The sequence below is a fragment of the Pelophylax lessonae genome (genome assembly GCF_965119305.1).
Source record: "Pelophylax lessonae genome assembly, chromosome: 4".
Lineage (NCBI taxonomy): Eukaryota > Metazoa > Chordata > Amphibia > Anura > Ranidae > Pelophylax > Pelophylax lessonae.
The window spans coordinates 95,366,554-95,391,318 of NC_138771.1; the positions used below are offsets into that span (position 1 = coordinate 95,366,554).

The following is a 24,765-nucleotide window of genomic DNA, read 5'->3' on the forward strand; positions in this document are numbered from 1 at the left end:
AGATATAGAAATAAACAGCAGTTAAAGGAATGGCAGAGATGCCATCTTCATTAGTATTCTGTATATTATCCAAATTGTCTTTAATGAATCAGCACAGCTTCTCTCTTTTCTGCCTAACTCAAACTAGAGACATGTTATTGTTTGTTGATTGTATGGGGTTATTTGATTATACAGCAATGGAAACGTAAAAATAGTACATTTTTTTTCCTAAACCCAGAAAAGACAGATAAAGCTCTTGCGTTGCTAGGATCCTTTTTTCTTTGGCCTTTGTGCAGCTAGGTAGAAAGCCTCTTCATTCTACCCACAGTAATGATAGGTTAGGATGAGGGAAAACTCCGTACAGCTGTAGCAGATGTAACCTAAATGCTGCACAGTGTGTGTGCTTAAACAGCTTATTAGTGGGGCTCAGAGGCAAAATGAAGAGGTTTCCTACTTACTAGACTAAAGGAGGAAAGCCCTTTTCAAGTTTCAAGCTGATTGAACGGAAAAAGTCTGACAGGGCAGTTGTATAGAAGTTCATTGGTAGAACCACAGCGCCCATACATGGATTCTAATTTGTCTGGTCCCAGCCTTGATGGTGCCCATGTTTTGTTAGAGATATCCTTTTTAACAATAACCTCCCTACCCTTCCCCAGATTCACACTAGGTTGTGTGGCAAAACTGGCAACACTGTATTTTCTTGCAGTTCTCCCCAAAATACATTGTGTGGCAGGTCTCTCCTCCAATATCTGTACGACATTCTTTAAAAGATCCCTCCTCACTTTCTGTGGTAGATTCTCTTGCCTATCTATCCCACTCCTCACTATCTTGATCACTGTCATCTGTTATATTCAGGACCACACACTTTTGGATCCCCTGTGCTTTTGTACAGTTTCTCAGCTCCAAGCCCTGTGACTGCTGCTTTATTACCAGTTTTTTGAGCAGTGTCTTTAGCATTCTGCATACCCTATTCTCCATCAATCTATCATTTCTATAGTTCTTTGTCTCTGAATACCTCCCCTGGGCTATCATAGAGTACTCCAACGCATACAATAAATTCAGCCTAAAAGTTGTAATGTGCCAAGCCCTGCCCCTCCCAAAATGCCCAGAAATATCAGAAATGCGTCATAGAAGGTGTAAAAGCTACACCATTATTTCACCCACATCAGGAGAAAGAGTATGTTCCCTAAGACATAATGGTTTATACATGATGAACCCTCCTTCCAGTTTATAGTCTGCTCCCTATATTAACCTCTATTCACCTTTTAGCCCATGACCAGTTACTCTTATGTATTCCTTTACAATGAAACGTAATCAGCTACCATTCCTCTCTCCACCCCTTAGCAGCAATTCTTGTTCTGCCTCTTCTCTCCTGTAGCTTGAATCAGCTCACACTTTATCCCCTCTCTTCTTGCCACACTAATCTTCCTTTCTGTTCCCCAACCCTATTTAGCCCTAACTTACCTATTTACCCATTGGTCCTTGATCAGATTGTGCACATCCCCTCTATCTCCTGTAAATGGTAAGGTTTCCCAGCTCCTCTCTATCTCTCTTCATTTTCTTCCCGTGTTCCATGATCAAATCACTTTGTCTTCAAATCCCATCCTTGCACTATCAGCTTATATTCTTTCACCTGTCATGGTCAATTTCATAAGATGTCATACTTTCCCACAACGTTCATGTCCAGCTAAAACTCTGTGTCGTTCGGCAGTAATATATAACATGATATGAATCACTGAAAGCCCAAAAAACATTTTTTTAGTGGGCATGCATTTTCTAGCTTAGTTTCGCAAACTGAAACTTATCAACTTTCTAAATGAGCTGAGATTAGTTGAAATATACACAAACAGTTTGAGAAGAAACTTTAAAACCTACTAGTTTTTGTGAATATACATTCTAATACACAGCCCTGTGGTTTCCATAAAAAAGAGAGAGACTTTGAAATCCCTACAAAATTGCACATTGAAACTTACAGCCCATCTTGCACTTTGCTGTTGCAATTTGTCCACTTTTATTAAAAGCTCACTGCTACTTATTTCTATGAAAATCTTTTTTCTTATTTCCAGGAATTCTTTTTTATGTCAAGGTACAAAACCCTTAGTTACATACAGATTTAAGTGACTCTGATTAGAAGTAATTTTAGAGTACTTTTCAATATTGGTACATTTCACATAACTCTTGGCATTTTTTTCCTATATAAAAGCCATATCATGAGGCTTTTATGCTAACAACGATAACTGAAATGCACATTGTGAACAGAACTCATTGCATATATTTTTATTTCTATGTAATCTATGTATTCTAAATGAATGGTAAAAGGTTTTTAAGATATTGGCTGTATAGGCATGCAGCAGATTTCTGAGAACGTATCTATTGTATGAAATAACCTGTGCATACAGCAGATAGTACCTTGCTAGTGAATAAAATAACTTTCAATAGAAATATCTGGTGGTAGGTGCATATTATATATGATTTGTATGCAAGTATGGAACTTCCCTTTTTATAAAAATTACTTTCCAAATTAAATAGCTTATGTAAGGGTTTTCTGTCAATGTATTTTAAGGGAACCAAGAGAGAATATATACTATATGGTTAACAGCATAGCAGTTATTATAGTTATTTGCTATTTTGCAGTTCATCTTCTCTTAAAGATGTTTCAGTATTAATGCAATGGATAGCAAGGAAGTGTCCTCATAAAAGCTTCTTAACCCTTCATGTCCGAGGGTAAAACAAGCCTTAACGCCCAGACCCAATTTTGCAACTTTAACATATGTTAGTAAAACTGTACATATGATTGAAACTACTTAGTGTATCCAGGTGAATTATACATTTTTTCAGGTTAAATTGGTCTTTCGTTTAGTGGTAAATGGTAACAGATATCTCCTGATTTTTTTTTTTTTTTTTTATTATCAAAGGAAAACTGTAAACAAAAAATAGTAAAACATTTTTATTTTTAAATTTAGCTGTATAATTGTTGCTATTATAATGAGTTACCACCAAAGAACAACCCAAAATAAATTCTCCTGCTCCTGACATTTGCAGTTATACCACATATGTGGATGTTTTTTTTTTTTGTACCTATAGTAGGGCCCAGAATTAATGGTGTGCATTTTTCATTTTTTATATCCTATCTAAACCACACTGACACTAACTGACAATAATGTTAATTTAAAAAATGCTACCTAAAATTTACTGACCCTGGACTTGACCTTTGACCCTTACCTTGACCGAAACATTACCACTGACAATGACCTAGAGCAGAGGTGGGGAACCTTTTTTCTGCCAAGGGCCATTTGGATTTTTGTAACATCATTCGGGGGCTGTACAAAATGATCAACTTAAATTAGCCTGTTATATTTGACCACAGCGTGCCCCCCTTCAATGCAGAGTGACAACAGCGTGCCCCCTTTCAATGCAGAGAGACCACAGCGTGCCCCCTTTCAATGCAGAGAGACCACAGTGTGCCCCCTTTCAATGCAGAGAGACCACAGCGTGCCCCCTTTCAATGCAGAGAGACCACAGCGTGCCCCTTTCAATGCAGACTGATCACAGCGTGCCCCCTTTAAATGCAGACTGACCACAGCGTGCCCCCTTTCAATGCAGACTAACCACAGCATGCCCTCTTTCAATGCAGACTGACCACAGCGTGCCCCCTTTCAATGCAGACTGACCACAGCGTGCCCCCTTTCAATGCAGACTGACCACAGCGTGCCCCCTTACAATGCAGACTGACCACAATGCAGAGATCATCGTGCCCCCTTCAATGCAGACTGACCACAATGCAGAGATCATCGTGCCCCCTTACAATTCAGACTGACCACAATGCAGAAATCATTGTGCCCCCTTACAATGCAGACTGACCACAATGCAGAGATCATCATGCCCCCTTACAATGCAGACTGACCACAATGCAGAGATCATCATGCCCCCTTCAATGCAGAGTGAACAGCGTGCCAAGCCCCCCAGACCAGTGCACTTGACTTACCTGTTGTAGCGGCGGCTTCCTCTCTTCAGTCCCCGCGTCTCTTCGAGTCCTCCCATGTCCCGCCTCCTCCTCGGCCAATGGCATTGGCCAAGGAGGAGGAGGATCCGTGAGACAATAGCGAATTTTCATTCGCTATTGTCACACAAATGGGCGGGCTTGGGGCGCTTTTCAAAGACTCAGTGTCAGGACGGAGCAATCGGCTCCTTCTGACACAGCGGCAAGGGGGAGGGTGGACACAACGATTGTGCGGGCCGGACGTAACGATCGTGAGGGCCGCATGCAGCTTGCGGGCCGCAGGTTCCCCACCCCTGACCTAGAGCATACCTTGAACTATTTGTTTCTTTTGTTTCTTTTTTTTTTTTTGTACACACACACTTTATTTACATTTTTCTCCGCTGGCAGAGAGTGAGATACAATGTATCTTTCTCTCCACTCAGAGGAGGAAAAAAAATAAAAATAAATATATATATATATATATATATATATATATATATATATATATTTTTTTTTTCTCCTACAGTATATGTCATCTATTTCTTGTTAGACCTTATACATAGGACTCTATGGGCATCTTCGAATTTGTTTTAAAGGTGATGAGATAAGGAGATAAGGGACAGATTGGAGGTATAAGACATGCATAAAAGCTCCGTTTTTTTTTTTGTTTTGTTTTGTTTTTGGGGGGGGGGGCAGCACTAAATATATTTGTTTTTGTAACGGTGTGTATCCCATTATCTGCAAGCTATAACTTCTGGTAAAAATCTTCTGTGCGGTGATTCTTTCATAGTTTTCAGGCGCTGCACTGAGCGTCTTTTATCGGGCATTGTAAGAGTTAACAGCAACCACTGCTACTGGGGAATGTTGGGCAACTTGCCTTCCCCCTTCTGCCCTAGTTGCTATTTATATTTCTCATATTACTACTATCCCACAATGTATCATGTTCTGTGAATGGGCAGTGGTGATCCTGTCCTTTGGCTGCTCCTCCTCCATTCACAGAATATATACATGTACTGTACTTTCCAGCGTTCACACTTTCATTTATACTCTCATACATGTATTTCATTCATGGGGAGGAAGAAGGCATTTATAGAGGCATTTGCACTTTATTTACCATTGACATCTTCATGCTGCATGTTGCTTTGTGCATTGCATACTCTTGACCCAGAGTAGAGTAGGCTCATACCCCCTTACACTCTCACACTGTCAGTGCAATTTGGCCATGCCCACAATTGTGCTCCACCATTAACTTGTCCTCTACTCTGCCATCGGTCCCACCCTCCACTAATGGTCTAGCAAATGATGTCATCATTAAAAGGTGGGTACAATTTCAGCAGTCTTCCTTTGTAGTAGATGAGCTGTGAGACCTTAAATTGTTTCTTTTTCACACCAGATTTCTGTCAAATATAGTGTTGGGCATGGGACTGATAGCATTTGACACCAATACTTTGGCAAGTCTGAGATTTAAGAAAGGTGAAAAATATATTTTTAAAAACATTTAACTTCAAGAATGCAATATTTCTATTCAAAAGCATAGACTAGGCATCCAATGAATGTCTATTGCATTTACAGAAATTCAGTTCTGTCTAGCTAGAATTTAGGATATTAAAACAATACAGAATAAAAAAAGATGCAGAATTGATGCCTTTTTTCTACAGACAGTGCAGCATGTGGATTCTGTCCATGGTAAAGTCTCCAATAAACTGCTCTGAAGTCTTTGTTCTCACACCACACTAGTGCTAGGTTCCAATCCAATAAAATTTAGCTAATTACTCTTTACAAGTGCTTGATGCAAATCCAGCACTACCTTTTGCTATCAATATGTGAATTACAGACCTATAAGCACACTACTCTCTTGTCTCTTTATAGAAATTCAAAATAAAAAATTGCAATGAATTACTGGTTTCTAGACTATTTTTCTGCTTCTCCTTTTAAATTCCACCTGAAATCATTAAAAACTATTGATTCTTAACTCTACATTTGAATTTAGACTGTTTAAGGAGGCACATTGTACCTAAATGATTTTTATTTTCTTCTTGGTAATCTAAAGAAAACAAAGTAAACTAGCATCTTTTTTCACCGTAATGTTCCAATAGCTAAATCCATAAGATTGTACTTGTCGTTAACTGGTCATACGTCTGAGCTTGTGAAAATACAAGTTAAAATGTCCCCTAATTAAAGCAATGTCATTGTTGTAGTACATTGCTGATACAGAATTATATGAGAAACGCCTGCAAGCTGATCTGTTTTAACCACTTAAGCCCCGGAAGATTTTACCCCCTTTCTGACAGGGCCTATTTTGCGATTTGGCACTGCGTGATTTTAACGTACAATTGCTCGGTCGTGCGACGCTGTACCCAAATAAATTTGACGTCCTTTTTTTCCCACAAACAGAGCTTTCTTTTGGTGGTATTTGATCACCTGTGCGATTTTTTGATCATGTGCTATAAACAAAAAAAGAGCGACAATTTTGCAAAAATAACAATATTTTTTAAATTTTTTTATATGAAATTCCCCCCCCCCCCAAAAAAATGTAAAAATCAAACTTTTTTTAACATTTTAGGCCAATTTGTTTTCTGCTACATATGTTTGGTAAAAAAAATTGCAAAAAGCATATTTTGATTGGTTTGCGCAAAAGTTATTGCATTTACTAACTAAGGGAAAGATTTTTGTCATTTTTATTGTTTTTTTTTTAACGAGGAATTAGCGGCGATCTGCGTTTTTTTTGCGGGACTTCGACATTGCGGCGGACAGATCGGACCCCAGACTGACATTTTTGACACTTTTGGGGGTACCAGTGACATTACTACAGTAATCAGTGCTATACATATGCACTGTTACTGTAAAAATGACACTTGCAGAGAAGGAGGGGTTTAATTGTGTCCCTAGGGACGGGATTCTTACTGTGATTGGATGTGGCTGTGTGTGTAACAGCACAGATCAACGGTCCTACATAGCAGGACCGTATGATCTGTGCTGTTACACAGGGGAGAAAGACAGGCGGCTTTGTTTACATTAGCTGCCTGCCTTTCTCCCGGTGTAACCGACGATCGCGAGTGACCGGCGGACATTGGGTCCGCCGGTCACTCGCACGGGGGGTCTGTGAGCGAGTGGGAGCACGCCTCCAGTGGAGTGCGCTCGCTCCCTAGAGCCTCACAGGCTAGCGACGTAGTGCTATGTTGCTTTGCCTGTGAGGAGCTTACTGCCGACGTAGATAGACGTTAGGCAGTCGGCAAGTAGTTAATGTGGCCAGTGTTGGTCCTTGACTCAGGCTGAACAGACTATGAAATACAGGCACACTGTGTGTCTACACGGTGTCCTTTAACCCCACCACCAACTATCAGGAACAAGAGATGCATGATCACATGCCAGAACTTGTTAACCTTGTAAACAAGGTAAGAAATAATATTTCTAGGTACTAGTCATCTGTCTTTGTCTAGCTTCTAAATCATGGACGTGGAACACGCATTCTGCAAAAAAAAAGTCAAACTAAATTGTTTCTAATACGTGTATAAGGTCATTGACTTACAATGCTCAAATTTTTCTTCATATGTTTTTTTGGTAGCAGACCTAAGCCCAAACTGTTCAAATTTTAAGTTGAAATTATGTTAGTCTTATTGAAATGAATACATAAACGGTACGCTCTTGAAAAAAATGCTGCTTCGATGTAACCTCCAGTTCTTGGTCAACTAACCAAATAACCAGGCATTTGTTTAGGTGATACCCTTGAGGGGTAAGACCAGCTAATCTAAACTCTGATCCTCCCCTTTAAAGGGAGGTCAGTATACCTAGGTTTTTGATCATATGATCAGCACTGGTGGAAGCCTAAAGCTGCATTTTCTCCTGGAAAGATAAGTATTAAAGCTCTTCTATTGCTCTTTAGCTACAGTATCTCAGCAATCTAGCATTGAGTTAAAGCGGAATTAGGTTCATCTGCTGGTTCCTAGGGTTTTATGCATAGCGTGCAAGCATGTACAGCATGTTTGCAAATCTTTGAAGGCTTACCTGCTAAAGGGACCCTTTCAACACTGTGATGTCTGCAATCTCCTTTGTTGCTCCACCAAGGCCACTTACATTTTTGCATGGTCTTCTTCCAGGTTCATTGTCTTCAGCCATCTTGTTTGGCCAGCCAGAGATGATGATACTTCTGTGTATGCTCTCAAATGGTGGGATTTACACACTCATTTTGCAGAAGAGACTTATTGAGCCTCTTATACAATAAAACCTGCCTGTGATGCCAGCAATGTTTTTAAAAGAAGGGTTTAGTTCCACTTTCAGTTTTGAGCATAGATTTATTTTAACACCCATTCCCATGTTTTCTTTCTGATGAAAGGAAAGTAATAAATAAAATCACCTCCTACAATGTACTAAAAGAGAATCTGTTCTCCCTTCAAAGGGTCACATTATTGATTCTGTCACTGGCACATATTCTTGATGTACAGTAGCAGAAAAAGTTTGAAACGATGAAATCAATCATAGTAGGTTGGAAATTCATTTGACAAATCTCCTTTCAAAGGAAGCTCATCTTATGTGGATTGAAATGCCAAAGTCAAGCTTTAATTTTCCAATATGTTTCCATGAGAATCACTATCTCCAAATCCCCAGACTTGTCTGAATATTTTGTTTTTCGCTAAAGGAGATTTGTTAGACAATAATATACAGCATCGTTATACATGCTGTGTTAACCTAGTGTCACTTATGCCTTAGAAATCCATATGTTAAAGTGACAGGAAGGTGGTGGTTTTGAGTTTTTGATAATTAATATAGCAGGAATGCACTCTGGCCCCTGTTTATTTACCTGTTTATTTACCTGCATCAAGTATAAGCAGTAAAAGTTTGTCTGAATCTTTTTTTTTTTTTTAATTAATCACTTAAGAAATGAAAATATTAAATAACTTTAAATAATTTGTGTTTAATAAACCTAATTTAAATTGTACTTCCTATGCTTTCAATATTACACTGCTTAAAAAAATTAAAGGAACACTTTGAAAACACATCAGATTTCAATAGGGAAAATGCCATGCTGGATATCTATACTGATATGGACTGGGTAATGTGTTAGGAATGAAAGCATGCCACATAGTTCGATGGAAATTAAAATGATCAACCTACAGACGGCTGAAAACAAAGGCACCTAGAAAATAAAAGTGAAAAAATTATGCAGCAGGCTAGTCCATTTTGCTAAAATTTTACTGTAGCAACTCAAAATGGTCTCAGTAGTTTTTATGGCCCTCGCATGCTTGATTGCATGCCTGACGATGTCAGGGCATGCTCCTAATGAGAGGATGGATGGTGTTCTGGGGTATTTCCTCCCAAATCCGGACCAGGGCATCACTGAGCTTCTGAACAGACTGAGGTGCAATCTGGCAGCGTCAAATGGACCGAAATATAATGTCCTAGTGACATTCTTTTGGATTTACATAGGGCTAGCACGGGAGCCATTCAATGGTATCAGTTCTTTCATTCTCCAGGAACTGGCTGCATACTCTCACCACATGAGGCCGGGCATTGTCGTGCACCAGGATGAACCCAGAACCTACTGCACCAGTGTAGGGTCTGACATGAGGTCCAAGGAGTTCATCCCAATACCTAATGGCAGTCAGGGTGCCATTTTCTAGCCTGTAGGGGACTGTGCGTCCCTCCATGGATATGCCTCCCCAGACCATCACTGATGGTCACAACGTGTCATGCTGAACAATGTTACAGGCAGCATAACGTTCTCCACGGCTTCGCCAGACCCTTTCACGTCTCAAAGCACAGGGTGCCAGTGGCAGACCTGCCAATTCTGGTGTTCAATGGCAAATGCCAATCGAGCTCCTCCATGCTGGGCAGTGAGCACATGGCCCACTAGAGGACTTTGAGCCCTCAGGCCACCCTCATGAAGTCTGTTTCTGATTGTTTGGCCAGAGACTTTCACACCATTGGCCTGCTGGAGGTATTTGTAGGGCTCTGCCAGTAATCATCCTGTTCCTCCTTGAACAAAGGAGCAGATATCGGTCCTGCTGATGGGTTAAGGACCTTATATGGCCCTGTCCATATCTCCTAGAGTAACTGCCTGTCTCCTGGAATCTCCATACTCTTGAGACTGTGCTGGGAGACACTGCAAACTTTTTGGCAATAGCACGTATTGATGTGCCATCCTGGAGGAGTTGGACTGCCTGTGCAACCTCTATAGGGTTCAGGTATCGCCCCATGCTACCAGTAGTGACACTGACCTTGGCCAAATGCAAAACTAGTGAAAAACAGACAGAAATGATGAGTAGGGAAAAATTTCAGTTGCTTCCACCAGTAACACCATTTCTGTTTTGGAGGCCGTCTCATTGTTGCCCATCTAGTGCACCTGTTGTTAATTTCACTAACACCAAAGCAGCTGAAACTTATCAACAACCCCTTCTGCTACTTAACTGACCAGATCAATATCCCAGCAGTTTATTTGACTTGATGCTATACTTTGTTTTAAAAATGTTCCCTTAATTCTTTTGAGCAGTGTATATATGAGAGACCCTTAAATTAGGTCATCCATATATTACTATATTGCATAATGTAATAGACTGGGTTACACTAACATGAAAGTAACATTATCTTGACAGTACTTTAAATACAAGACAATGGACTTAGAGTTTCATTAATACAATATCTTTATTCAGTTGCTGACACTTGATGTACTTACAAAGTGCATAGGACATAGGACATGTATGGAACATCCTGTCCCTTTGCTTCTTTGCTGTTTAAAGGAACACACACACACACTTGCCAGCAATTCCTGACTGTCAAAATGGCAGTCAGAAGTTGCCATGCAAATACAGCAGCTGTAATATTTACTGCTGTCAAAAAATTTAACTTCTGACACAGTGTTTATAAACACAGTTCAAAAACGAGATAGAGAGTTACAAAGTAGCATTTTTACTTTTGTATCTACTCTTTTTCATTCATCTGCAGATCAAAGGGATGGGCTTCGCTCTAGGTATGTTGTCAGTCAAAGCAACCTGACAAGCAAAAAAAAATATATTATTCCTATTTAACCCATTGGTAACTCTTAGTTTACCCTGCTTCTCCCTAATTTTCTATCTATCTATCTAGCTCTAGTTTTCTAACAAATAATATATGAACTTTATTTTTTTTTTCATTGTTTTTCATTGTTTGTTTTTCATTTTCACATATATAAAAATGTGAAATTAAAAAAAATAAATAAATAAAAAAATTGTGGAATGCTTCAAGTCTGTGGAAGTTCATATTTATCCAGGTCATAGTATAGCTAATAACATTTAACTGGACTTGTTCTGTAATGTTGAGGGTGTTTAGTAGTTTCTCAAAGCCATTTCTTCAGGTCCAATGAGTGTCAAAAAGGTGTACCAGCATTTAAATCTATTCTGGTAGTACAGCCACCTTAATTCTTTCACCATTGTCCAAAAGCAGGATAGAAGGTGTGAAAGTTGTAAAACCACCATGTTGCAATTACCTAACCCCTTCCTTCATTTTAAAAAGTCTGCATAAAATTTAATTCCTCAATTTATATGGCTAAAGATGTGCAATGTTGTCAAATCACTGTGGTTACAATGTTTAAAACAACATTGTGGGGGAGATTTATTAAAACTGGTGCACATAGAATCTGGTGCAGCTGTATAAAGTAACCAATCAGCTTCCAGGTTTTATTGTCAAAGCTTAATTGAACAAGCTGAAGTTAGAAGCTGATTGGTTACTATGCACAGCTGTACAACATTCTGTGTGCATCAGTTTTAGAACCCCCCCATATGTGTGGAACAACAGATAACAAGTAAGAAATAGACTTTGTCGTATATCAATATTCAGTAAAACAAGGTACATTTAGTTTAATGTATATGACATAAAATTAGAGTGTGATGAACATTTTATTCACTAAAAGTCGTGCTAAATATAAGGTATAATGTGAAGATTGGAGTTTATTATCGCGAACACCCATCTTGAAACAATCTGTGTCAGGGGAATAGAAAACACTAGATTCCAATAACTCTTTCCACAAATTGTGGAGGAGTGCCAGTTGTGAGAAGTATCAGTGAGAAAGAATAAGAATCAGTGTCCTTGACAGTTGTGCAAGAGTATACATTCTCAAAATTGTATGTATGTATTCCATGGTTATTCTTGTTTTGGGAGGAGACATGCATTACTAACATGTGATGCATGCAGTGTTAATTTCGTCGACTAAAACTGACTAAAACGTTTTCGTCGACTAACACAATTCAGATGACTAAAATACGACTAAAACTAAAATGGCATTTTAGTCTTAAGACTAAAATACAACTAAAACTAAAATGGCATTTTAGTCAAAAGACTATAACTAAAACTAAATCAAAATTTGCTGCCAAAAATTAACACTGGTGCATGCTCAAAGCATAAATAATAACATATTATATTTTTCACTCCAGGACCAGCAGTAGTATATAATGAGTTTGGAAATTGTAGAGAAATGCTTAAATAATGCATTACAAATTACAATTGAACTACACCCATTTGATTATAGATGACTAAAATTAGTTTTAGTCGACTAAAATGTATGGCATTTTAGTCGACTAAAATATACTGGAGTTTTAGTCGATTAAATACGACTAAAACTAAAACACTTGCAGAAGACTAAAATGGGACTAAAACTAAAATGCCATTTTAGTCCTAAGACTAAGACTAAAACTAAATTGAAATTTGCTGCCAAAATTAACACTGGATGCATGTTTCCTGAATAAATTTAGGAGGACCAAACCAGTCGAATATAAGATGTGCGTATCATAGATCCATCTTTTTCCATTTTAACCATGGATCCCAGAGGTGGTAGATACTAACACTTGTTCATAGGTACAGTGGAGTTGTGTTACATCTAGCACATTCCACAACATGGGGGGGGGGGGGTTAGGATTTTTTTCATTTTTTGGTAATATTGAGTTTGTCAGACAATAAAATGTAAGCTATGGTGTTTTGCAATTTGCCTGGGAATTGTGCCAATTCTAACGATAGGAGAGCTAAGCTAGGTGTACAACTGTTGTTTGGATGACTTCTGATAATAATTCAGAGATTGACGTCCCATAGTTTGTCAGTTTGGGACAGCTCCAAAAGGTGTGAAGCATATCTCCTCTTTGACCATAGAATCTCCAACATTTGTTGTCTAGGTTTTTATTGAATCTGGGCATTTTGTCAGGTGTTAAGTACCAGCGTTGTGTCAATATGATGGAAGGATACAGGTGAATATATATGGTGCATTACAGGCTTTAGCCCATTGATCCTCAGTGTATGTGCACCCAAGGTCGGATTCCTATTTGTATAGGGGGGTTGTTTTAACAAAGACCCATTTTTGTTGGAGGATATTGTAGGAGAGCGAGATCCCTTTTTGTAGAATTTTAGGAGTGTCGAGGAAGAACCAAGCAGGCTTGGGGATTTTATAAAGTCATAGTGGTAATATGGATATGCAATGTTTGGTACATATATATTGGAATATGTCTGATTGGATAGTTGGAATTCTTTCTGAAGTGTGGGGAAAGGTTTAGGTTTTCTGTCAATGAATAGGTCATTAATATATATGATACCTTTTGACTTCCAGGTGGAGAAAGAGATTGATGGGATGTAGGGCTGTTATAGGGATATTGAGATATAGGGATATTGAGAATGGAGGTTTTAAGGAAAGGAGGGGATTGTTTAACAAGTGCCTTCCAAGCTGTTATTGTTGCTGATATAGTAGGAGGTACTTGTGATGAGATTTGGGCCCCTAATATCACTGACAGCAGCCAAGTGGATAGCGAGTCCCCTGGAATACAGGAGGCTTCAATGTTCCCCCATAGTGCTGTAGGGTGTGGTAGAAAACATTCTTTAAGCTGTGTGAGTACAGAGGCTAAGTAATAGTCACAAAAATCGGCATACCCAGTCCCACAGCTGAGTGTTGTTTGATTAAGTTTTTATGGGAACATCTTGCCAAATAAAGCGTGAAAGTGTGAATTGTAATGATCTAAAGTAGTTAGTTGGAATAGGAATGGGCAATGTCCTAAATAAATAGAGTAGTTGAGGGAGGTAAAGCATTTTGAATGCTGCTAGTTGTCCCATCCATGAAAGTTCAAAAGGTGCCAATTTTTTTAGGTCTATTTGTAGTTTGGTACATAAGGGTATATAGTTATATTGCAGAAGGGTTTTGGTTGATCCAGTTAAGTGAATTCCAAATAAGATATAGCGTGATCTGCCTAAGCCTATGGGAATTGTTGTTGGAGTAAGTTACTAGATACAGTGTCAACTCCTAGGTTCAATATTTATGATTTTGTGTCATTCACTTTGTAATAAGATATTTTACTAAACCATTTTAGTACCTTTTGAATTTCAGGTAGGGAAGCGACTGGATTGGTAGTTATGAGTATTACATCATCAGCAAATAGGCTGATTTTATGTTCCTGGGAGTCAATGGAGAAGCCTTTCATTTTATTGTTAGAACATATGTGTTCTGCAAGGGGTTCCATTACAGGGTTGAATATTGAGAGGGGGCACCCCTGTCTCGTACCATTTGTGATTCGAAACGGGGATGAGAGGGTGTCCATGGTGTAAACTTGTGCTAAGGGAGTTGAGTATAGAGTCATGATGGCATTGAAAATTTGTCCTTGAAATCCAAATCTAGTCAGTACTGAGGAGAGGTAATTCCAATGTACTCTGTCAAATGCCTTCTCTGCATCCATAGATAAGAGCAGAGAAAGTGTTCTGTTTTTTTTCCGCTTGATGTATTATATTTATTACCCGTCTTTTAGTGTCTGAGGATTGGAGGCCTTTTGTAAAGCCTGCATGGTCCTTAAGATTTAGATTAGGGAGAATGTCTAGTAATCTGTTTGCTATCAATTCTGCATGTATTTTTAGGTGTATATTAAGTAGGGAGATGGGCAGCAAATTCTTAGGGAATGTAGGTACCATTTCCTGGTTTTGGGAGTGTTACCATCAGAGCATTTAACATTTCTGAGGGGAAGGAGGAAAAGGAGGCAGCAGAGTTGTAGACCTTACATAATAGGGGAGCTAATATTTGTGGGCCTGGGGATTTTCCATTAGGGAGATTTTTTGATTGTCTGTTGAATTTCAGGGATAGTGAAGGGTAAGTTAAGTAATGTTAGTTGTTGTGATGATATGGAAGGAAGACTGATCTGAGAAAGGAAGTTCAAGATTTTCATATTGGAAGGTTGATAGGTGTCTTTATCTTCACGAATGTTGTAAATGTCTTTGTAATAGGCGCTTAAAGCATTGGCAATGGATTTGGGTTTAAGTACTTTTTGGTTTGTGTGGGGATGAAATAAATAAGGGATTTTGGATTTAATTATTTGACCTTTAATACATAATGCCATTGCTCTGCCTGCTTTGTTGCCTGTAGAATATGTGTTTGCCTTGAATTTGCTATACGCCTTTTCATGTGACTCCAAGAGCAATGAACGGAATTCGTGGCATAGCTCAAAAATTTGGTTTGGAGGGAGAAGGAGAGATTTGATTTGTTTAGGGATTCAGTGGATGCAATTTCAGCTGTAAGTTCATCTAATTCCTTGACCTGGACCCCAATTGTATAAAAACACCCCTACAGCTTTGTGGGCATTCCACACTACTAGCGGGTCTAATACAGATTTTGTATTAATGGCGAAAAACTCCTCTATATGTTTTTTTTTAGGGTTGTAGTATAGTGATTGTTTCGTAGAAGGAAATTGCTAGCTCTCCATATGTACGAGTTAGGTTGGTTGGATTTGGTGGCTATAGTAATACTTATAGATGCATGATCAGACCAGGTGGTGATGTGTATAGTAGCCTTCGACACATTTTGAAGTAAACGTTTGTCAGACAAAAATAGGTGTCGTGGCACGGTGAAAGATAAGTATAGTCTCTTTCGCTAGCGTGACAACACCTCCACATGTAAAACAATTCACTGGCGACAATAAATGTGTTTAGAGGAGATTCATGTCGCTTGGGTCCTGCGGTTTAATCCATTTTGTTATCATGAACAAGGTTAAAGTCCTCACGGATCATTAGATTGCCTTGCTGTAGGTTCTTTGTTGTTTTGAGGGTATTTTTGAGGAAAGATATTTGATGTTGGTTCAGAGTGTATATTGAGGCTAGAGTGTAATTGGTAGTGTTGATAGAACAGATCAGGATAATGAAGCGTCCTTCAGGGTCTGTGAAGCAGTTGTGGAGTTGAAAGGGGATGGTGTCCCGAAAAGCTATTAGTACTCCTCTTTGTTTCTGCGAGTAGCATCATTTAAAGATATGAGGAAATTGCTTATGGTTGCATGGGGGTGTTCCATCCTTGGCACAATGTGTTTCCTGTATGCAGAGTATGTCACATAAGTGATAATGCTGTTCCACATGGAAGCTTTACCATTCAAGGATAGTATAGTGACAGACATGTTGTGTATGTGTCAGAAGTTAGTATTAGTGGCAATAACTCACAATTGAAAACAATGGATGGAGTAGGCTTCAGAAAGTTTCTGGGATGGCATAGGAGACGCTCTCTACTTGGAAGTTCCGGGTGGGATATTAAAGTACAACAATGTCAAGGATTCTGTGTGTATCAAAGAAAACATTGCACAGCGAGGATTAGATTATGGAACCCGGATTTTGCTAAGGTCTATGTTCAGGATGAGAATAACAGGTGGTATTAAGTACCATTAGGATTATGCAAAAAGGAAGAGACAACAAACAAAAAATGAGCATTAAAAAAAAAAAAGAAAAGAGCAGATTAAACAGGGAGACAAATCAGCAGTATGTAACTTGAGGTGCTGACCGAGCTGGGGGAAAAGATCAAGATCAGGTTGTGGTGGAGCTTAGTGCCTGACCGAGCTTTAAGTTTGTCGCTTTGTGTGCATAGGGCAGGGGCATTCATTTGAATTTCGGTTTTTGATTTCCATGGTAGTGCCCATTTTGCAGAGATTTGCATTGATTGGAGATGTCATAAGTGTTGCGTGGTAGCTCAGATATAATGCCCCATGATTGGAGTAATTTCATTCCTTTATCTATTGTAGATATGGCATGAGAGGCCCCGTTGTGTGTAACCATGATAGTAGCTGGGTGACACCACTTGTAGATTGTCTTGGGGTTGGAAAGGGCTTTCTTTACCATTTTAAGCTGCCGCCTCAGTTGTAGCGTATATTGTGATAAATCTGCGAATATCTAGATATCTGAGTATGGTGCTGGTAGTGGAGATAATGTTTTTGCTTTGGTCAGGATTTGCTCTTTATCTTGGTAGAAGTGGACCCTCAAAAGAACATCTCTGGGGACTGTGTCTTCTAAGTAGTCTTGTTTAGGAATTATGTGAATATGGTCGATAGTTAATTCTATCAGGGTTAATTCAGTCTGCAACCTGAAAATAGGCTGTTAGCGTACTTATGCAACTCAGGAGGAAGGATTGACTCAGGGATGCCACGTATTTTAATATTATTGCGGCAGAAGCATCCTTCCAAATTTGCTATTTTCGCCTTTATCCACATGTTGTCATCTCTTTGCTGCACATATGCATCGACAAGATTATTCACTGTATCAGTGCATTCCTCCTATTTATGTTCCATGTATTGCACTCTTTCTCCCATATGTTGCATATCAGTAGAAAATTTATGAATCAGTGACTTGAAAACAATTCACACCTTTAGCCATGTAAATTGAGGAATTAACACTTATGCAGGCTTTCTGACACCAAGTTTGGGGTTATGTAACTGGAATAGGGTGGTTCTACAACATATTTACTCCTCCGATCCTGTTCTTGAAAAATCAACATCTACACATTCCATTGTGATTAAAATAAGTCTTTGCTACCCGCTTTGATGTAAATGCTGGGGTAGCTTTCTGACACTCACTGGAACTGAAGAAGTGGCTTGGAGAAGCTATAAAACATCTTCAACAATATGGAACAAGTCCAACTTATTGTGACTGACTGCTACTAGTTTTGCAATGCTTTGTGCCAGAATCATGATTTTAGTGTTATTTTTAATGGGTCAAATGATAGAATAAAATGTATTCTATTTATCTACAGTAACACTGATTATTTAGTTACATTTTTGGCAGTGGATAAAACATCAACAGAAAGTCTTGTTTGTCTTTAAAAACAATATATGTATTACATTGTTATCTTAAGTAATAACAAAGTTATTGCCAAATCAATAGACCCATAGCAGAAATGTAAAATTTTTTGGTATACTGAAGTGAGCGTTTAGGAGGTCAATAAATACATAGTAAATCTATTTCCAGGTAAAACACAACCATGATACAACTATAAATCACACATGTAATTTAGGCTTCCCAAACTTGTAAGAATGGGCTTTCTGGATCATTTGGTAAATAAATACCTGTTTATCCTGCCAGTAAAGCATCTGGGTATTCACGTCCTTTGATAGACAATACTCTTTCTACTGCAAGGAAATAAGCTTCAGATCTTTATTTAATATTAAAAAAGATAATAGGTAGCTTTTATTTTAAGACATTTATCATGCCAGCTTGTAATGAAAATGTCAGTTTACCACTAGGAGAAAAAAATAGTGGCAGTAGATGGACTTTAATGCTGGAAATAAAAGTGCCAAAGAACCCCATATATAATCTTGAGTCTAAGACAAGCGAAAGTAATAGTAAAGGAACATTCAGACTCCTTTTTTTTTTACAGTGCCTATTCTTCTGAAAATGCTAATACTCTGGTTATCTTGCTGACATTTTGGCTTTGAAAATCTCTGATTCATTGACTTGGAAAAAGTATGTAGGTAATAAATTTTTATTTCAATCTGACCTCGCTGGCTGCATACTTTTTGGGTAGGCAACTCAGTAGGCACAGATATCAGCATAAGTGCCAGGCAACCAGAATTTTCAGAAGAGAGTCAGTAATGGCAGCCTATTTATTTCGCATTGCAGCCATACCTCCCAACAGTCTTGGATTGAACGGAACTGTCCTGCATTTTAACCTAAATCCGGCAGTACACTGTACCTCTGAATCATCTCACTCTGCTTTATCCCACTTTGTCTGTTTAACAAGGCAGCAGATCATTTTACTAGACATGCTAGAAGCTCTGGGGTAAAAGGAGACCTCCCACATGCAGAGGATGTTGTTTTGTGATTCCTCTGCAATACACAGAGCCAGTACACAGGAATACAGATCCTGTCATGGCTGCCCACCTGTCTCAGGCCCCTGCTCGCTTTTCTCTGGCCCTGGCCTGCCCATCTCTGGCTCTATGCCTATTTTTCCCTGGTCTCTGCTTACCTGCTTGTGGTCTCTGCATAGACCACAACATTTTCTTTTTATTGTTGCATGTTGGTTATCAGACACACATGTTGCCATGCAACCCACAATATCACCATTATTACTACCTTGTGCATAACCCTGGAACACAGATTTCCTGCATTTTTCCCACCTCACTGACCACAGGCCCTTTTTCCCCACTAATGATGCAGGGCCAATTTTCTTTCCACTGGACAGCTGTAAAAAAGGTCCCTATGATACATACGCCTTACTGATGCACTTTGTACACTATGTTGTACATTGCATTATTCTGACAGCTGCACTATATCTGTTGTATAGCACATTACCTACATTTGACCCCTGCACTCTTATTACAGTACTCACAGGATCTTTACCATGTCTTCTAGGATTCCTTGCAGGATCCCTGCTCAGAATTCCAAGATTCCTAATAAAATTCATGATTCTATTGGGTTTCCTTGCTGGATCTCTGCTTGGTTTTCCAATATTCCTCTCTGAATTCCTGCTGAGATTTCCAGGATTCCGAGGACTATCACTACCTCCAGAACTTCCCAGCAATGACACTGGGTGTGTCCTCTGAATAGAAGGGTATTTAAGCACCAGCCTTTGAAGCAGCTGATGCTGTATCTTGTTGCCAACTACCGGAGATTTAAAGAGCTATATTACTTACCTGTCATTTGCTTGTTTGTGGCCAACCGGCTTGACCTGAGTACTCTCTTGCCTGTCAGCTTCCATAACCATTGCCTGGACTTGACCATTCTCTTTTTTGCCGCATAATTTAAAGTTTGCCTGGACCAATCTACTGTCTTGCCTATGGCAAGATGGGCAGTCTCCGTAACAAAGCCCTTCTGCCCCAGCAACCTCATGGTGGGGCAATCTTGAGGGGTGCAAAATAAACCTGGGACAGCTATGGTTCCTGGCCCATCTCCATGATTGGGAGTTCTGGTGAAGACCAGCTGGTACTAACACTCAATGCCCTGGTGTAGGCCCACATTATCTGCCAGGGAGTACCAAAAACACTCTGTAAGCTGTGTTGTGCTGTCAGCGAGTCTGTGGTAGTGAGCCCTTATAGATCCCCAGCTCAGGATTCCCCAGGGCATGAGTCTAAGCCCCAGCCTGCTTCTTCACCAGGGCCCCTGATAGTAGGGATGGACTTGCAGCAGCTTGAAACCAGGTCGCAGCCCCCAGGTAGGCCCAGCTGAGGATAGAGACCACTGGCGTGTGCAGAGTAAACAGGAGACTATAAGGATATCCAAGAGACAAGCCAAGGTCAGGACAGGCAGCAGACGAACATAGACGGAGAAACTAAGCCGGGTCTGTACACAGGAAATCAGATAGAGTAGCCAAGGGATACACGGATGGGAGCTCAGAGAACAGAAAAGTTGCTCAAGCAAGGAGCAGTGCACTGAGCATGTGTATATATAGGGAAGCACACAGGGAGGTGACCCAGGAAGTAATAGACAGGAAAAGGATATAACCCGCAGTGGAGCAGGCGACGCCCATAGGAGAACAGAGAAGCCAAACACCACATGTGAAGATAGCAGCAAGGAGGTAAGAGATACAAACAAACTACAGGCTAGCTTGTGACATGTGCATTACAACGTCCTTACCAAAGTGTTTATTTACTTAACAGTTACTCATTGCTGTGTAGTTTGCAACTATTAATTGTTTTTCTTTATAGTAACCTCAAACAAAGTGTTAGGTCATGGTGTATACTCATTTTTCTATCCTTTAGGTTTATGGGAAACTCGCACTCATAGCACAGATATCATGCTAACAAACACATAATGGGTACAGTGTATGCAATGTGTAGGCCCAGGCTTTGTTTTCCAATACTCCTTTAAATCCCACCCAATATTCATCACAATTTAACCATGCACATCCTCTCCACCCTGAAGTGTCCTTTTTCAAGATCCAAAGTTTATTTAAATTGAAAGTTTATGTATATTTTAAGGCAATTTATCGAAAACTATGCTAGTGTAAATGATCAACCCAAACATCTTGTGAAGCACAATGTGCTAAAGTGTATTCTTCCCTTACATTTCTAAGCTTATAAACAATTTCCCTTTACTCTTATTAACTTTAATAGCTTGCTAGACCAGGGCTTGTACACAAGGCATACCAGAACCTTTTGAGACCAAAGACTACTGTATTTGACATATTTCAGCTTTTCAAGATATGTTCCCCTCCTGTTATATTGTCTCATTGTCCAAAAGGATTCTGTATATACTGGTGGGTAATAAATTTACCTATTGTTTAAAGCAGACCCTACATCATGATATAAATTGCCACCATGCTTGCATAGTATCATATTGTGTAAATGTGCTGCTTTTTTGTAAGCTACAGCATTATTTAAACTGCTATGGTTTTCTTCCCAGCAGCTAAAAGCACATTCATTTTGGCAGGGTCATGCAAAATAAAGATGGTTCATCACCACACAAACCTCCATTGTATATAATGGCTAGATTGATGTTTACTATGCATGGCTACAAATGTAGTACATGACCTTAGGTTACATTTCCCCTTACTGACCCTGAGGTTAATGGAATATTATTTTTCTTTCAAACAATGCAGCAATAATGTAAATAATCACAGCTTTTTTTTTTAAATTACGATGCATTTACTACTACTTTAAAAGTAAAAGGAAAATGTAAATGCTTTACATTGTTTCTCCATAATGGCACCAGACATAATCTAACATTTTTCTTTAAGCTTTTTTCACACAAGCACCCTCTATTCCCTCCCAGCAGGAGGAAACCTGGACTGATGCCTGCTGTGTTGGATCAGAACTGCAACAGGCAGTTCTGACCTTGAAACCCACTAATTATGTCACTCGTGCATAGCAGAGACCAAAGCTGCAGTGCTGATTAATTGTCAATAGAAGGTAAAGGTTAAAGGCTGATGCGGGCATTTTGTTTTTAGCAGGTCATCTGACTCATAGACTTAAATTGTAATAAGCATTAAACCAAAACAGCTGTGTAGCACTGTAAAACATGAATCAGTTCAAAGTCTTAGGCAAGTGTGAAAAAATGCTGCAAATAGAAATGCTTTCAGAAATAGATGTGTTAATAGTTTATTTGTATCAAATAAAATGGAAAGTAAATGAACAGATGAGAAATTCTAATTAACTCAATCAATATTTGGTGTGACCACCCATTGCCTTAAAAACCGCATTGATTATTAAATCCTTCTAGGTACATTTGCACACAGTTTTTGAAGGAACTCGGCAGGTAGGTTTTTTAAATATTATGGAGAACTATCCACAGATCTTCTGTGGATGTAGGCAGCCTCAAATCATTCTGTCTCTTCATGTAATCTCAGACAGACTTGATGATGTTGAGATGAGGGCTTTGTGGTAACCAAACCAAATTGAACCATCACTTCCAGGACTTCCATAGTTGAGTAGCTTAACTTTGTTTCCGTGTCCTTTTCATGAAAACATAGGAATTGGGGTGTAGAAAAATGTCTGCGAGTGCTCTGGTCTGATTAAAGAGGTTGTAAACCGAGAAAATTTTTTTTTTCTTTACATCCTGAAAGAGAAAGACACAATGAGCTAGTATGCACCGCATACTAGCTCATTATGAAATACTTACCTTAGAACGAGCCCCCGCCGTGCCGCCCACTTACCTGTATGACGGGCGACATGTCCAGTCGCCCGTCTTCCAAGATCGCGGCATCCGGCCATCTGATTGGCTAGAGCGCACGCGCGCGGGAGCCGGCGGTCACGGCACGGGGCTCTGAAGGAACGGCACGATCGGCAGTTCCTTCAGAGCGCATGCACCAGTGACGTCACTGGCTGCATGAAAGGTAAATATCTCCTAAACGGTACATGTTTAGGAGATATTTACAGTACCTATAGGTAAGCCTTATCATAGGCTTACCTATAGGTGGAAGTGTCAGAGGAGGGTTTACTTCCTTTTTAATCAAAATTTTGAATATTTGGCTGTAGCAGGAGGCAGTTTGTTCGTGAAGGAGAGCGGGACAATAATGAGCGTGTGCAGGCAACAGTGAAGCATGGTGGAGGTCCCTTGCAAGTTTGGGGTTGCATTTCTGCAAATGGAGTTGGAGATTTGGTCAGGATTAAAGTGTCCTCAATGCTGAGAAATAAAGGTGTCAATCATGCCATACCATCAAGAAGATGTGTTTTTGGCCCCTTATCTATTCTGCTGCAGGACAACAACCCCAAAAATACAGCCAATATCATTAAGAACTATCTTCAGCTTAAAGAGGAATAAGGGGTCCTGGAACTGATGGTTAGGCCCCCACTGATCTCAACATCATTGAGTCTGTCTGGGATTACACAACGAGAAAGAAGAATTTGAGGAAGCCTACATCCACAGATGATCTGTGGTTAGTTCTCCAAGATGTTTGGAATGACCTACCTGCCAAGTTCCTTAAAAAATGTGTGCGAGTGTACCAAGAATAATTGATGCTGTTTGGAAGGCAAAGGGTGGTCACACCATGTTGATTTGATTCGGATTTATCTTCTGTTGACTTTCAATTTTATTAATTGATAAAAATAAACTACTAACACTTCTATTTCTGAAAGCGTACTTAATTTACAGCATTTTTGCACACCTGTCTAAGACTTTTGCACAGTACTGTATATCTAACTTAACACTAAAAAGACTGCATACATTTTAAAACTGATTTCAATATATGAAGAAAACAGTTATGCTAAGATACCCGAGTTAAAATAAAGTGCTAGTTATAAGAGTAAAACGTTCTTCTTTCTTTGTCTTCAAGCTGAGCTTGAAAATTACTAAATAAGTAGGTTTATATTAGACAGATTAATTGAGAAATTTATATCTTCTGCACATGAACTACTTTAATATTTGTTCATGGATATATTAAACAATTTTGTATTCAAAAATAATTCCTTGTAAATTTCTCCAACTGACCTGTGAAGCCATAACAATATATCAGCCTGACATAAAGCACAAGGACTTCCTTCAAATTTTTATGAAAGTAATAGGCAGTCATATTTTTGTACATTAGTAGCTGTCATATGTAATAATGTAGAAAGAGCTTCTATGAATTATCCTGAGAGGGGAAAGTCTAAATGTAATATTATTTGCAGCATTGCCAGAACAATGCAGTTTGCAACTATATTAGAATGGAATCAGAGAAAGGAAATGGGAATTATATGCAGCTTTAATTTACATCTGGTATTATAGCTTGCTGCTAGAGCAGTTTCCTCCCACAATGCTACGTGAGGATCTTTGTTGGTGCCATCATGGTTTGTGATATATTTTTTTCTACTTTGCCTCCTAACAGTAGCTAACATGCATATGCTGAGATCTTTGCACATCCTTTACAGAAAGCAGTGCTGTGTGATATGAGTAATTAGAACTCGTAGAACATTTTCATGGAGATCAATAGAACAAGTTCCAAAATGGGTTGTAATATATGTAAAGTGGTACCAAAGTTATACTTTTTAATTTTTTCAAAATAACAAGCTTGTCATACTTAACTGCTCTGTGCAATGGTTTTGCACAGAGCAGCCCCAATCCTCTTCTTTTTGAGTCCCCCGTTGGCGCACCTGGCTTCTCCCCCCTGTCGAGTGCCCATAAATGCAAGCCTCTTGCTATTGGGGGAACTTGAGCAG

At 39.2% G+C, this 24,765-nt stretch overlaps 1 protein-coding gene across 2 annotated transcripts in view; it reads left to right on the forward strand.

Moving 5' to 3' along the window:
- LOC309553742 (protein unc-13 homolog C-like) overlaps positions 1-24,765 on the forward strand; it is a 621,348-nt gene that overhangs the window by 501,396 nt on the left and 95,187 nt on the right. The window lies entirely within an intron of this gene.